We start from the raw sequence: 13,173 nt of genomic DNA on the forward strand, positions 1-13,173 counted from the left end.
CTATTTGTGTAGACTTTACCTTCTTTTAATGCTCTGGCCACCTAAGAATCTCCTTCACATGATAAATTGGTGCTACAGTTCCAAACAGCCATTTGCACAGAAGAAAAGCTTGGAATTTAACTATATTCGATCTCGTACACATCTGAGTGCCTTTGCAGCCTAGGCACGCTTGTGAATGAAGTCTGATGGCAGGCTAGGCGCACTTGTAAATGAAGTCTGATGGCAGGCTGGCCAAGTAAGATGCGAGTTGATGCATTGACACCAGGAACCTATTTGGCAAACTTTTCTGAACTTTGCTTTCACTTGTTTGAATAACTTATAAGGATGGCTTGCTTGGATATTATGTTAAGTGCAGTGTTCTATATATTGTGAGGAAAGCAGCAGCCATATTTTATATCAAACCATCTGGAATATTGCAAACTCTTGCCACAAGTAAATAGAAAATACTCAATGGTGGAGCCAGATTGAGAGTAAAGTGACTGCTTAGATTTGAACTTCCCATGCTACTCAAACTGTTCATATTGCCCCCATGATGCCAACCATTTAAAAAAAAAGGCTTTATGTGCTTGGGCATTGATCACGCATAGAAGCTTTTACTTAAAACATAGATCAATCTGTCAGCACTGGTGAGAAACCTGGTTTCCATGGATTGGTTGTTCAGGATACATTTAGTTTTAGTGCATGAAAGCATTGCTTAGGACTAGATGCTTAGGAGTTGATGCCATCTGAATGAGGCGGCTTTTGTTTTTGTAATTCTACAATCGTTTTAAAAGTGACATTGTCAAGCGCCATAGATGTACGTGGGACAAGGTTTTCTTAAATGTCAAAGATAGTGCAATGCAAGGGGTTTATTGGTTGGGCACTTGGAAGACTTTGAGGTCAACGCGTATCTAGTATAATTGTCATGATTTTGATGGAAAGTGATTGTTAACTTAAAAACCATTTGATGGAAAGCAATAGTGAACTTCAAAAATGCTCCAGCTAGAAAGAAATATTAGAGAGTAAAGATTTTGCAATCATGCTTGATATTTTAGAGGGATGCTCAAATTGTGTTGCACTTTGTTATGTGCAATTGCCTTGTTCATAGTAATGGGTAGAGTTGATTGCACCTGTGGCAAGTGTTGATAGCGGGGCATTGACGAGAAATGTTTGCCCATATAGAACTTAAACAAGCAAAAGTGCATAACTAAAATGGCAAAGATTTACGCAAAAGTAGAGATGGGCATTTCATGTTGAAAGGTAAGCACGCTTTGGAACACAGTTGATGAGGATAAAGGTGAGGGACCTAATGTTGGGAGGTCTTAGTCCACAGGTTACTAATTGGCATGCAATATTTTACAAGCCATGCATTTGGCTAGGGCTTCAGCCCCCAAATTTGTGCCACATATCTAATTTAACAAACTTCAATAAGCACATTGGCATCTTACGAGAGAGTTAGAGAATTCTAGCGCCAATAGGACAATGAGAGATCTAAGATGTCTACTTGTGAATTCTTTAATTCATGAGAGATTTAAGATCTAAGAGCCCCAAAACCCCTCGAGATGTTGGGACATTATCTTTGAGTGCGTTCACTCGCTCTCACTTCTTATATTACCAAAGTGGTGTTATATGGGCTTGTTGATATTGATATCCTTTGTTGCCGCTCCTTGCACACCTCCCTCCCCTTGTTGATGTTGCCCCGCCAATGTTGATCTTCGAGTGTGTTCACTAAATTAGACTTGGCTCTTTCCATTGAATTGCCATGAAAATCCCATAAAATAGGCTCCAAGTCTTTAGAAGTTTGGTCCAAAATCAATAGACCTAGGTTTGTCCCTCTTATAGTCACATATTGGGATCGCTCTAGGGCATTCTCTTAAAGTGAGTGATTTTTCACTATGAAGGTCTTGATATTTGATTGGTTCTATCTCATTAGTTCATTCCTAACGTGCTATGCAACCTTGATGTTCCTTCAGAGATAGTAAGCTATTTTTGGTTAACAGTTGAGTCCTCTCCTCAAGCTAGTTGTATGGTGGACGTTACGGTTAGAATGACTATGTGCAATCAAAAGGTTGGTTAGGATCCAAGAATATTCTATTAGTAGGTGAGTATGATCTAATTAATGCTTTTGGGACATGGTCAAGTGGGTTTATGTCACATCTGGCCTTGGAATGGCCCATGAGCAAATTTTTCATGCTCTTTTCATAATGCACTATTTTAGTTCTTTTAGAGGACTCAAAGTGAAGTCAAACCTAGGGCTCTTGAGGCATAACATTTTGGTAGATTAAATGCCCAACCTTCCCCTTTCGAAAAACCCTATGGATGTGCAAAGTGCAATTGATAAAATAAGATTAGGTGGAGGGTGACTTGGGTAAGAGAGAGACTAAAACTGGAGAGAGAAAGACCACACTTTTTAAGGTCCCCCCACTTTGTGGAGGGACTCAAAAGGTCCCCCCACTTGGTGTAGAGACTCAAAAGGTCCCCCCAGTTTGTGAAAGGACTCATGAGGTTCCCCCACTTTTTGTAGGGACTCATGAGGCTCCCCCACTTTGTGTAGAAATCTAAGAGCCCCTCCCTCCAAAAGTTGAGGGACTATTGTTCAAAAGGTCTCCAACAAAAGAGGTCCCATCCTGGAGGTACCTATGGATTGTGTAGAGACGAACATGTATAGATAGGGTAAAGATCTCAATGGAATGAAGCTCCGACTCTTTGGAGTTTAGCGTTCAAGTTCATTATTGTGTTCATGTGATTGATCTCTTTTGGGTCCATGCTCCCTCAACACTATTGTGTGATAGCATGCTCAAACCTTGCAATCTCTCATCCTCCTCCCTTCTCCTCCTCTTCCTCCCTCCTCCTCCTCCTCCTCCTCTCGACCCTTCTCCTCCTCCCTCCTCCTCTTTCCTCCTCCTTCCTCCCCCTCCTGTAGCCTTCTCCTCCACCCTTCTCCTTCTCTGTCCACCTCCTTTTTCCTCCCTTGATGCTCTTTCTCAATCCTTTACCCCTTGAAGTCGTGAAGGAGACTAGCTCTCCACTCTTGAACTCTGGACTCCTCTTGAACCTTGCAACCCTCGAGTTAGCCCTCTCAACCCTATCCCCCTTCTAAACCCTACAATCCCCTTCTAAACCCTTGAACTCTCGTGGAGGCAAGAGCCTCCACCCATCATTGTGATCCAGCCCTCTTTCTCACCTACGCGAGTATCGGAAGGGATTTCCACCCTTCAACCTACACATCTCACTAGAATACGACTCGAGGACCTATGCTATACTTGTGAACACCTATGCTACAACGAGCAACAACACAACTTTAGGTGACCAATACCCTTGGACTTGGACATGGGAGAGACAGTGACAACATTTTGATGCCGTTGTCAGGGAGGTTAGCGCCTGAAGCAAAAGGGGAGCACATGTTTGCATGTGTGAAAAAGAACCCTCTTTGAAAAACCATTCTAGACACATCCCTCAAGGCAAAGGAGTGAAAAAATGCTTCAGATTAGTGCAAAAGGATGAGATTTACATTCCAAACAATGTTGACATACATAAGCACATTAATGCACTAATCACAAAAAATTAAACCTTAAACCTTGCCACTTCCTATAATAGTACTCCCCCCCCGCTTGTCCGCCCCTCCTCGCTTTGCAAGCCACTTCCATCTCTCCTCGATCTCCAAGTTCCATATTTTGTGTCTACCTCCATTTTCTGTCCTCCACCTTTCGAACACTATCTCCACCATGACCTCCTCCACATTCCTTCCACCCCACCCCTCCTTCACCACCTCCATCTCCACCTCCTATCATCTCTACCCTGCCACCTCCACTTTTCCATCATCCATCTCCTTCACCTCCCACTCAGAATCTCCACCACCACCACCACCACCACCCCTTTTATAATCAAGCTCCCCCCCCTCCATGTCCATCTCCACCACCTTCATCTCTCTTCCCATCATCCTCCTCCCCACCACTTTCACTTTTTTTGCCCATTTTGCCCCTCCACCATTACTTTTTTGTCAAAACTCCCCCACCTCCCATCTCCATCACCTCCATCTCCACCACTCAAAGCAATCCCCCTACCTCTCTCCACCCCCTTCCTCTCCACCTCTACTATCTCTCTACCGCTCTCTATATCTCCTTCCTCTCTCCACCCCACCATCCCCCTATCTCTCTCCATCCCCTTTCTCCCACCATCTCTCTACCTCTCACTACACCCCCTTCCTCTCTCCACCCGACCATCCCCCTATATCTCTCCACCCCACCATCCCCTAATCTCTCTCCACCCCACCATCCCCCTTCATCTCTCTACACCTTCTTTCTCTCTCCACCCTCCATCCCCCTATCTCTTTGAATGTTTTTTTGTGCTTGTGCCTTTGAAATTATTCGTTTTCGAAGGCAATCTTTGAGATATCAGTGCAGACATGGTTGATAGTCAAGGGACTTGGTGTAAATAGGCGCATTCTCAATCCACAATAGTCCGTGATCGTGTTGGCTCCCTCTGATTTGGAAGTCAATCATGAAGACGAAGTCAATAATTTTGCCCAAAATTTGGCATCTTGCTTAAGGAGGCGCTTCATTTCCTGGAGCTTGTGAACATAGTATCTTGCAATTTTCACCGGGTTGCTATGGACAAGTGTGCGTAGAGTGCCCATAGGCATGTGTAGAGTTTGTTCGGTAAATGATGATTCAAGAAAGAAACCAATGGCTTCCAGCTCTTTTTAGCGGCTGAGATAGTTTAAAAAAACATTGGGGGACCTATTGCAAAGAGGTTTTTCTTGAGCTTATGTTTGTAGTTTGAGGAGGTGCGAAGGAACACAAAGTCTCTGAAGCCAATGCGTGAACGCAAAAGCTGCTCGACATTTGTGTCTTGTTCTGTATCCTTTGCATGTATTCTTTGGCCTCGCAGTTTCCCCTTCCGCATGCGAACCCAAGATGATGACAGCACCTGTGCAACTAGTACATTCATTGTTTTGAAGAATAAGTTCTCTATTGACAGTGCAAACTGCCTGTCCTTGTTTGCGAGCTCCCATCGTGCAATGTCCTAGCAAGATATGCAATCGAGCAACTTGTTCTGTCATGGGTAGCCATAGAAAAGCATAGGGAATGCGAGCTCCTCGCAATGTTTGTCCTTGAAAATGCTCATTGGATTGAAGCCCTTAGATGGAGCGATGTTTATTGTCTTGTCCTCAAAGTCCACCACTTGTGTCATGTAAATGTTGTGGACAAGAGTGTCCCTTTGAGTGTCATCTTCTTGCTTTGCGAGAAGACCTTCATCAGGTGGATCTACGCTAACTTAAATGTGGTTGGCCCATTGTTTGTTCAATGTCACATTGTATTCTTTGTATAATGGTGTCTCTAGCAATTCACTAAGTGCTCTAAGAGTGAGGGTGGGCCGTACCATGCCACTCATGTAACTGTGAGCAATTGTGCTTCAATGCAAACATTGCAATTGAACTCTCACTAAGGAAGTCTGGCAAGATGCGTTGCACTCTATCGATGTCAACAAAGACATTGACAATCGCACCATGAAGACCACACTACCCTTCCTAGGTCAACTCGTGTATTTGAGCGAAGGGAATTCTGATTGCAACCAAACGTGCTTCCAAAACATTGAGCATGCTTGTGTATTGTTGGTGTGTGGACAATGACATGTTTTTGGAGGCATACTTCGGCACTTTGCCTTTGCGAATTTGATTATGGCATAGCTTGCATAAAAGGCTCCAAGAGACGATCTCATGTTGAAACATGAATTCATTTGCTACTACAGAAGTGCGGTGCATGTTTGTCTTGAACCCTAGAACGTTGTAACAAACGCAAGGGAGTGAAGGCATGTCTTGAATGCTCTTTAGAAACTTCTTGATGGCTTTAGATTGGGTTCCATTAGTTTCTTCTGCATTAGGGTGGATAGAAGGAATTCCTTATGGCAATGAAGGCATTGCAATGGCTTGTGAACTGGTGCCCCGGGAGAGCATGCCAAGAGTCAAAGCTTTCCTTCTTTTGTAGGTTTTCACTACAACAACTTGTATTGAGTGAGTGCATGCAGGGAAGAAGTCCATGTAGCGCGTGGCAATGTCTTTGGTAGTTGCATCAAAGACAACAATGTGCTCTCATGGTCTTCACCCCATTGAACATAAGGACGTTATAGGTGTGTATCATATTTAGCATTTTTTGCTTTTGAAGCATTGTATTTCATGAGGAGCTTGCCTTCGAAGCCGAACCTATGCGTGATAGCATCAATGATTTGGCTAATGCAAAGTAGAGGCAAAGCATTCCCACCCCCTATGAATTTGCCATGTGTAGTCACTAAGGCTTTATGCTCTACTGCTACGTCTTGTCCCCTGCTAGAATTTACCTCGTTCGCATCCGAAGGTTGCTCCAGTTCATTGCAAGCTATCCTTTTGGCAAATGATGCTTTGCTTGCTACAATACTTCATGCAACATGCTAATTAACGAAGATATTCTTTGAAATATGAAGGGTGCACAATTCGATAGAAAATTTAATTCCTTTTGGAGAGCATTTCTTCCAATTGCAACTGGTTATAATTGTTAATGGTTTGTTGCCTAGAGCTTTTTGCTTGTCTCATAGTTCGAGCATAGTTCAATGTAACTTTTTTAACGTCACAAAATACACATGAAAAGAAAGCAACAATAAAAAATAATACAAAATGCATTTCAAGCATCTACTTTAGCAAAATTTGCAATAAGAAATCGGTCACTTTGCAAAATTTTGTGGCTTTAGAGGCCATAGGCTATTTCTACCATGATTTTAAAAAAATCTAACGCTCATCACAAGTACAGTGTTTATGCCATTTGCCACTACAAAAAATTGGACCAATGTGTTGAGAAACCGTCTCAACATCATGTGCTTGATATTGTGCATAGCACTAACACATAGAGTGCTAAAGGATTAGATGTCCTAACCCTAAAAGGGTTTGTATATATATTCTACATTTTCAACTAAATCTAGTGTACAGTTAGTCATTTGTGGTGTGCTCTCCAATTGTGCCCTCTCTCCTCATCTCCACTCTTCTCCTCTCCACTCTTCATATTTTGTCATAAATGTCAGAGCATGGTTCTGCCTTCCGCTAAGGCGCCATCCTTCTTGAGAGAGTGTGAGAGATTGAGTGTTCCATTCACTTTTGTAGAGTGATAGAAAATTTCCTTCATCGAGAGATCTTTCCATCCATTAGAGAAACAAATTCCATTGTGAAAGAGAGTCCATTGTTTGAAAGATTTTAGATCATTCATCTTTGAGAGGTAATATATATTACGTACAAATTTCTTAACACCTAATATTTCACATCAATCACGGGCATAGGCACAAGGATTATCCTCCCAGCCAACCTCGATGGTAGCAAGCTAATGAGAAGATTACGTTACGTGAAAGCTCCTGCTTGCCAAATCCCAACGAGCCCCAATTCTCTAGATGGGGATCTAGTATGCCACATGTCTTCATTCTAGGGTCCCTCCTAAATTTACCCCTCTCTTGGGATATCATTGAAACCATTTGCCCGTTGGCACATTTCATGCATTTAGGCTCCTTAGCCTTAGATCCACCTAGTCTAGTGCCATGTTACCCTCACCAAGGACCTTGACCTTGATTCCTTTTTGATCATTTACATGAAGCCCAAACAAATATAATACAAACATTGATCCTTGAAAGGAAAATGTCGACTGACCCCTTCAAGGTCATGTTACCTCAACTTGAGCATAATATTCCTTCCCTACGAGAGACTTCTTTCACATTGTATGTGAAAGAAATCCATTGAGGAAGAAAGATCTATTCCATGGGAGAGAGAATTCTTTGGGAGAGATTTCCTCTCTATGAGAGAAAGAAAGATATAGAACTTCTTTCAGATCTATGTGTGACTAAGGTGACCTAAGGACTTTACAACACTTACGACTTTGCAAGCTATCAACTTCATCCAGCACTCAGCCACCTCCTTAAGCTCGACGGCCAGCGACCTCAAAGCTCATCAACCGCCTCTAACAACGTAGGCTCCTTTCCTCCACGGGCAACACAAGGCGTTGGCAAACTCCTATTTACGGCAGCCTGCACCAGAGTCCACTGAGACCACCATCTCTCCCTCTCCGTAGCAGCATCTATGGCTTTTGCAACTACCTTAACCTCTAAGAGCCACCTTCTTGGGAGCAGTCTCAAAGCCCCACCCAAGCGAGTGTCCAGGCAAAATCAACCAATCAGGATTCATGCCTGGGATTGAACCTGGGACCCCTTGGTTGTGCAAGGCTGACAACTGTACCACACAGTAGACTCCTTAATTGTGTAAAAAGAAGAGAATTTATTATTTATCGTAGACTCGTCGGCCCTCTTGTGAAAGAGATGACGGATGGCCTCATTAAAGCAAAGCGGACACACATTTTGGGGGCGTTCGCATTTGAGGGAGGGTGTGAACTCTAAAGCCTCCCATGGTAGGAAGTGGATTTGAAAAAGTGTAAGGAGAGGAGTGGTAGTGCTAACAAGTTGAATTCATTCATGAGGCCTACCGTTTAGGTAAATGTATGTTTGTGTAAATAAGTGAGTGGTCTGACTAGTAGATGAAGTTAGTTCCTGAGAGAGTATGTTGTTCCGGTTTGTTTGTGCATATGTGGTCTATAATTGAACCATGAAGTGTCATATGTATTTTTGTTGTGAATGTATGTAGCTATTTAGTTTTACTATTAAAGTTGTTATAGTTAATGTTGAAGTCTCCTATGATTGTTGTTGGTGTGTTAGGTTGTATGGTTGAAAGAATTTTATGTAGGGAATAGAAAAGTGTAGAAGTGGATGATGAAGGAGAATTGTATACATTTATGAGTGCGAAATTGCCCATGTTTTCGCTTTTGAAGGTAGTTAGCAAGCATTTGCAACCTTTGTTTTGTATGTATAATTCGTTTTGCAATTGCATTTCTTTTTTGTAACATGTAGCAATCCCTACGTCATTTGATTTTTGTAGACATGTGAAGTTAGGTAATGATAGTATGTTGAATTTGCTATGCAATTCTTGAAAACAAATTATTGTGGCACTTAATAGACTTTTGTCATGTAATATATCTTGTGAATGTGAGTTTAGGGCCCTTGTGTTAAGTGATTGTATTGTTTTTTGTTCTTTTTTATGGTTGGAGAAGTGTATTTGGTGTGCAACCCATTGTCCTTCATTTTGCAAGCGTTGAATTTTATTGACAACATTGCTATCTGCTTTGATATGCTTTTCCTCTATTTGATTTAGGAGGAATAGGTTGTTTGGGTTACGTATATGTGAGAGTGCTGTGTACACTAGGCCATGAGCTTTGATGGATGAAGGATCAAATGCAAGGGAATCCATGATCAATCTTGGTGAACGATGGATTGTTTGAGCAGCACAACAGGTTGTATTGGGAATTTGGTATGAGAAATCATGTTCAAGTAGCTTTTCCCTATTTGGAAGTGTGTGTAGAATAGGTGAGGTATATTTTGTCTTGCATTGGTTTTCTGAGGAATTGTTTGTTTATGTATGTTATGTCATCCAAATTATGTTGCCCACTCCTGATTTTGTTTAGCACTTCAATGTACTTAGTATTTGTTTGGCGCATTGGTATGGTCAGCTCGTACAGTAAAACATTTTCTTTCCAATATGATGTCACCATTGATGTGTTAGTCGATTGTTGCATAAAAATCCATGAATCTTTTGTTGGGCTTGCTTGGCATAGATCTCCACATAAGATAACATCAATTCCACCAAATGGCTAGAGGTGGTCATGTTTAATTTCACGAAGGCGCATGTCAGCGGGCACTAATGTGCTGTAGCCTATAAAGAAACCTCGTAAAAAACTAGTTGAACATCCCTATATTGTTGCGATAGGTCTTGCAATGTTTCTACTGATAGGCTTGTAGAGTGAGATGCCATGAGGGGCAAGCGAAGAGTTGCATGGATGGTTGTCTCGCCAATGTTGAATCCTTCTTTACCACCAGTATATGCGAGCATTAGTACTTTCGAAAGGTCTATATCATGGGTTTGTTTGTGCGAATAATGTCTTAACAATGATTGAACAATTGCCATGAGCATGAATGCTTTGCTTGTTCCTACATTTCCTGTTAAGAAGAGATGGATTTTAGTATATAGATTGATTCTTTTTTTCAACATGAAATCTTCAAGGATCAAACATTGTTCGTTGTTTAGTTTTCTTAAGTGAATGTAGTATTCATTGTTTGGTGTCAAGTTAAAAGTCAATAACGATGTATTATATACTTGATTTTGTTTTTTTAGTTTGGGCATGTCAATTCCAATGTCATATTTATCCATGTTATGAAGCTTGGATTGGCTAGTAGAAGCATTAGAAGTGGAATGTGATTTGTAGGTAATTGTGGAAATTTAAGTTTATTGTATTTTTCTTTGTTTTTGTTTATTATTTGTTTCTTTTCTTTGTATTTGTCATGCGATGTAGGAGTGTCTTCATTAAGTGAGGGTTCGATTTCGTGATATGGAAGTACATTGTTCTGTATAGTAGTTTTCAGCATCGTTGGATTCACTATAACTATTAAATCTAATTATTTTAGGTTTTTTCCTTTGTTTTGTTTTACTAGGCGTTATTGTATATTCACTTGCAAAAGTTGCCAAACAACTGCCATGAATGCTCAAACGTTTTAAATATTTGTTAATAATGTTGTCAAAAAATATGTTTGTGTCCTTCGGATGTAGTAGTCGAAGTTGTTCTTGGCGTTTTAAGAGCAATGTTCTTTTGTCTGGAGGGTTTGTGTTAATGTATTGGAAATTCTTGGATGAAGTTGATAGTGGGGTAATGAGAGACACAAGTAAATAGCTTGCTCGGAGCTTATGTGTTGTGTATTTAGAATTGCATCACCAACTCGTCGAATGCATTCATTTGATGCATTATTCGATTCTACACTTTGTGTTAGTGGTGCTTTGACAACCTCAGTGCTCTCTTTATTAATTTTTATCATGTAAGATGTGCAATATGCTGCAGCCCCATGTGGGTCTCGTATGAATTGCATATCGGTATTTTCTTCCCAAAGCGCTGACAATGTTGGATTGAAATTATTTGTGTATATGTCTTTTGGTTCTCTTTTTAGGATTAGTGTCGGTTGTGAAATAGACGCTTGTAGTGTTGAAATGTACTCTTGTTCAGATAATCCAAGTTTTTCTAAGAAAGTATTATAGTCTAATAACAACGTTGTATCTTTCAACAACAGTAAGTTAATTGATTTCATGTTCTTTTTTAGAATTTTGTCAACTATTTATTCTTGCAATGGTAAAATCACTTGGGTCTTTTTCATAGGAAATGGAGGAAATCCAAATCTATATTTTTTTGTTTGCTTGAAGCATGTTTTTCTATGTCTATGAGTTTGCATTTCTTTTTGTGCAAAGGGAAACAAAGAAATGTTTGTGCAAATGTATTTGTCTACAAAAGCTTCGATCTCAGAATTTGTGGATACACAAAAAATGGGTGCTCTATCAATGCAAAGAAGTCCATGATCATGTTGGCTTCCTCTACTTTGGAATTCAATTATGAAGAAGAAGTCATACACTTTTCCCAAAATAGTGTCATCTTTTCAAAATAGTGTCTTGAGGGCTTGAAATTTGTGGACGTAATATTGGGCAATTGTAAGAGGGTCTGCTCGAATCAACAAAAGATATCACGTTCACCTTAAGATGCTTGTTTTCCTTAGGCCTTTTGTTTAGCATTTAAGGATACTTTACCAATGGTTCCCACAATTTCTCAGCAGAAGTCAATGTGATGAAGAATGAAGGTGCCCCTAATTGCCGTAACATTGCAAAAAGGTTTTTCTTGAGGTAGTACTTGTAATCAGCTAATGTCCAAAGATGAGAGAAGTCACGATACCCTATGTTAGATTGCAAGAGTTTTTCAATGTTTGTATCCAAAAGTGCATCCTTTACTTGTAGAGTTCTTCTGTTTGTTTGTGCCTTTCGCATACGAACCCAAGATGATGAAAATACTTGTTGCACTAGGATTTTCATTGTTTTGAAGAAGAGATTTTCTATGCATAGTGAAAATTGTCGATCAATGTTTGTTAACTCCCAAGTAGCAATGACCTGATAGGAAGTACGTTTTAGAATATTGTAAGTTCGAGGACTACCAAAGAACAATTTTGGGAATGCAAGTTCTTCACAGTGTTTGTCTTTGAAGATGCTTAATGGGGAGTATCCTTCGGAAGGAGCAATTGCAATAGTTTGGTTTTCAAAATCAACAACTTGTTGAGTTGTGTATATTCCATGAACTAAAGTATCGGTTTGAAGGTCTTCATCAATTGACTCATTGTAGTCGTCATCTTTGTTTTGATTGCGTAAGTCTTCCTCTTGAAAAGCCTTGACATGTTGCTCCCAAAGGGTATTTATGGACACATTGTATTGCTTATACAAAGGTGTTTGCAATAGTTCTTTTGGAGTGAGCATTGTGAATGTAGGGCAAACAATCCCACTCATGTAGTTGTGTTTAAATGCAAGCTTTCTTTTGATTGCAATTGCAACTATGTCGTTCTCATTGAGGAACTTGGGCAACACTTGTTGTGCTATGTCAACATCCACAAATACATTTATGACACTACCATGTAGACCAAATTAACCCTCGTAGGTCAACTCTCAAATTTGGGCAAATGGTATTCTAATAGAGACTAAGCGTGCTTCAATGTCATTAAGATTTGTTGTGTAAGATGTTTTTGCAAGCATCTTCATGTTTTTAGAACATAGCAATGGTACTTTTTTATTGTTGATGTCTTTATAGCACATGGAACAAAGAGAATTATGTGATGAGTGGGAATTGGATATATTAATACCATTGCTTTGGAGAAATACATTCATTTTATCCTTTACTTTTCGCAATTTGGATTTGAATTTCAATGATCCACAAAAAACACATGGGTGGCTTGGAGTATCTAAGATTTTATGTGCACATTGTTGTTGGTGAGTTATTTGATTTCATTTTCATTTGCGTTGACAAGTTCAAGCAATGGTACTTGGGGTTGGTATTGGTATTTTGGTTGGAATAGTAGTACATGAAAAGACAAATCTTCTCATTTTGTATATTTTGTTGAGAGTTGCTTGTATTGAATATATTTTTTCCAAATCATTGCTATGAAGTAACAATGCTATATCTTTTACACATAGTGTTGGATTTTGTTGAACAAGTTTTTGTAGAAGGTCCTCATCTTTGTTCATCCATACACTGTATCTATGTTTTTTGTTGAGATGACTTA

This window comes from Dipteris shenzhenensis, chromosome 12 (assembly GCF_047967505.1).
Source record: "Dipteris shenzhenensis isolate YYH24624 ecotype China chromosome 12, Dip_SZ_1.0, whole genome shotgun sequence".
Classification (NCBI taxonomy): domain Eukaryota; kingdom Viridiplantae; phylum Streptophyta; class Polypodiopsida; order Gleicheniales; family Dipteridaceae; genus Dipteris; species Dipteris shenzhenensis.